This window comes from Plecotus auritus (genome assembly GCF_963455305.1).
Source record: "Plecotus auritus genome assembly, chromosome: 4".
In the NCBI taxonomy this organism is placed as follows: domain Eukaryota; kingdom Metazoa; phylum Chordata; class Mammalia; order Chiroptera; family Vespertilionidae; genus Plecotus; species Plecotus auritus.
This window is the reverse complement of record NC_137775.1, coordinates 138166021-138169464: the sequence shown is the minus strand read 5'-3', so window position 1 is coordinate 138169464 and position 3444 is coordinate 138166021. Positions and strand designations below refer to the sequence as shown.

At 39.7% G+C, this 3444-nt stretch overlaps 1 pseudogene across 1 annotated transcript; it reads left to right on the top strand.

Annotated features, from left to right (window-relative positions):
* Window positions 1–1405: 1405 nt before the first annotated feature.
* On the top strand, window positions 1406–2573 carry LOC308246558 (olfactory receptor 9A4-like; annotated as a pseudogene). The gene is made up of 2 exons: window positions 1406–2188; window positions 2410–2573. The product of its transcript is annotated as an olfactory receptor 9A4-like (transcript).
* Window positions 2574–3444: the final 871 nt, after the last annotated feature.

Sequence of the window (3444 nt, the reverse complement as noted above, 5' to 3'; positions counted from 1 at the left end):
CAGGGAATAAGGAAGGGAAGGAAGGAAGAGGAAATGGTAATGTGAGGCAGGAAGGAAGACCACGAAGAGAGGGATTGAGGGGATATGGCCTAGTTAGTCCTGGCCAGGACCAGGACCTATATAGTCATATATTATGTGTCTATATACTCATCATCTACAAAAAAATTTTAGCATTACTGATTTGTCTCAAGAATACTGTGTGTGTATATATACATAAACAAAAAGTTTAAAAAGTTATGAAACATAATTGGTCAAAATGGGCATAACTAAAAGTTTATATGTATATGGTATGTCTTTGTGTCATGGAGTTATATTCTAATGCCACATTTGAACAATGAATAAATAAAAATAGATCTTCTGTTCCTCTTTTCTCCCTTGCTTTATTTTTCTATGGTACAATTAATAAACTAACATCTTATATATAATTTTTACTTCTTTGTTTTGTGTATCATGTAGCCTTTACATCTTACATGTATAGAAGCTCCACGGGGCAGGGATATTTGTATGCTCTGTTTGCTGAAGCATTTTTTTTCGTAAGAATAAAGGAATGAAATAAATAATTAAACATGCATAATAATATCAGGGAATAAGTACTATGAGGGAAACTGGAGTTCAAGGTTTTATCATGTCCTTCATATTTTGGGTTAGGGGACTTAAAAAGAGTAGTCTGAAGAGATGACATTTGAGTAATGGGATGGATGAAGTGATGGGTAGAAATCTATTATCAGTGCCAAGTGCCATCTTTCCTTTCTCCCAAGACTTTGGAAAGAAAATGGCATGAAAAAAGAATGAATAGGCTCTGAGAAATTATCCCAAGCTCCAGAGTTCCCATTTGGAGATCTTGCTGCTATATAATATGGAGGTTATACGATCTGGGGAAACACAGAGATGTTTTCTTGGACTCCCTGTCTTTTTTCTGCTGGTCCCAACGTGGGTCTGTGTAGTACCAGTGTGGATGAGGGCTGGGGGTCAAAGTTCCGTGCCTTAGACTTCATTTGAAATGCCATCATATCATCTGATATAGTACACCTAAGAGGAAATAGGACAATCCCAGGACCGTTAGGGGCTAATTAATTCAGTTTTAAAATTAAGTAGTTTAAAATGTCATAGCCTATATCCCCTGGGGAAGGCACTTCCAGTGGGGGGAAAAGACAAGGAAGATTTTTTTTCACACCAATACAGAAAAAGCTGCCTTCACCCATTCCTGACAGCGAGCATTGAAGAGGCAATATTTAGGTCTGTCTTTGTGCAGAGCATAGTAGTAGAGGCAACTCATGTGATCATCAGTCAAAAATAGTTTCTCATCCTAATCTGTCTTCCTTCTCTCTTGATAGCAGGACCATGTGGAGCAGTGCCACCTCTCCTTTGATATCTGAGTTTCAAAAGGAGCAGAAACAAGGACTAAATGATGAGCAATCACTCAAGTGCCACTGAATTTTGTCTCCTTGGTTTCCCTGGCCCCAAGGAACTACACCATATCATCTTTGCTACTTTCTTCCTCTTCTACTCAGTGAAATTAATGGGAAACACATCATTGTGATTGTCTGTGTTGATAAACTTCTACAGTCCCCCATGTATTTCTTCCTTGGCCACCTCTCTGCCTTGGAGATCCTGACCACATCCACTATCATTCCTGTCATGCTTCAGGGGTTGCTGCTCCCCAGGATGCAGACAATATCTCTGGCTGGATGTGTCACCCAGCTCTTCCTGTACCTTGCTGTGGGGACCACAGAATTCGCATTACTGGGAGCAATGGCTGTGGATCGTTATGTGGCTGTCTGTAAACCTTTGAGGTACAACATCATTATGAACAGGCACACCTGCATCTGGGTGGTAATTGTATCATGGGTGTTTGGGTTCCTTTCTGAAATCTGGCCAGTCTATGCCACATTTCAGCTGACCTTCTGCAAATCAAATGTGTTAGACCATTTTTATTGTGATGGAGGGCAACTTCTCAAACTATCCTGTGATCTGTGATAACAGCCTTTTCACAGAGTTTATTCTTTTTTTAATGGCCATTTTCATTATCATTGGTTCTTTGGTACCAACAATTGCCTCCTACACTTACATCATCTCCACCATTCTCAAGATCCCACTGCCTCTGGCAGGAGGAAAGCCTTCTCTACATGTGCCTCCCACTTCACCTTTGTCATGATTGTTTATGGCACCTGCCTGTTCCTCTATGTCAGTGGTTGGGAAACTCATTAGCCAACAAAGCCAAATATCAACAGTACAACAATTGAAATTTCTTTTGAGAGCCAAATTTTTTAAACTTAAACTTCTTCTAATGCCACTTCTTCAAAACAGACTCACCCAGGCCGTGGTATTTTGTGGAAGAGCCACACTCAAGGGGCCAAAGAGCTGCATGTGGCTCATGAGCCCCCATTTGCTGACCATGGCTATATGTGAAACCCAATCAAACACAGGCAGCTGAGTACAATAAGATAGTTTCCCTGCTGGTTTCTGTAGTAACTCCTTTTCTGAACCCTTTCATCTTTACTCTCCGGAATGACAAAGTCAAAGAGGCCCTTAGAGATAGTATGAAACGCTCCTGTCAACTTTTCAAAGATTAACTCTTCTCTCAGTTTTAGGTGACATGATCCTTAATGGGGATTATTTAGTAACTTAGGAAACCCTATCTACTCTATCACAATTACCATCATTACAGAAATCAAACAGTGTGAACCATTCTTAATCATGCCATGGAAGCAGATAAGGCAGGTAACAATGAAACTTACACTCTGCCCACTAGAATCTCATAGCTTCAGATACTCTTTATTTCTGATGAACTCCTTGTGGTGTGGGAGAAACTAAAGAAAGAAAATGTGTACTTTTGTGTAGAGTTCTATTAGCCCAATTAATTTGCTTATAATTTGTTTCTGAAAATGAATTACTGAGGGAGGTAGGAAGTGAGGAGGGAGGTGAAGTGAGAGATGGCATATCAGAGTACAAAGAAAGAGATGCTCACTTTGCTTCTTCCTCAAATGTTGCTAGGAGTTGTCCTATATTTTTATACAATTTCTTGAGAAGATGGCCATATGCATTCTGAACATCCCATGGTTCTCTCTTTTTCTGGTTGTGTATTTTATTATCCTGGCCCCACTGTTACTGCAAAGTAAATATAGTGTTACTTACACTTTGCCACAGAACTGGTAAAGAGTAGTGACATAGAGATTAGAACGCTTCTTATTCTCAAAATCTTTGTGCTACAAAAAGATGGAAATATTTGGCAATAAGAATATGGGAAGTTCCTTTTGCTAAACTTCATAGTATTGCTCAAATCTTTCCTCTTTGTGACATGTATTCAGATAGACCCAAAAGGAGAGAGGCTCACTGCCCTCATATATAGTTTCTTTGGTTTTTCAACATGTTGTCAGCCATGCCTGTTCTTCCTGCCTTTCTTGCCCTTGGTTTATCCATGAACTTCTGTTTCTTCTTCCTCTC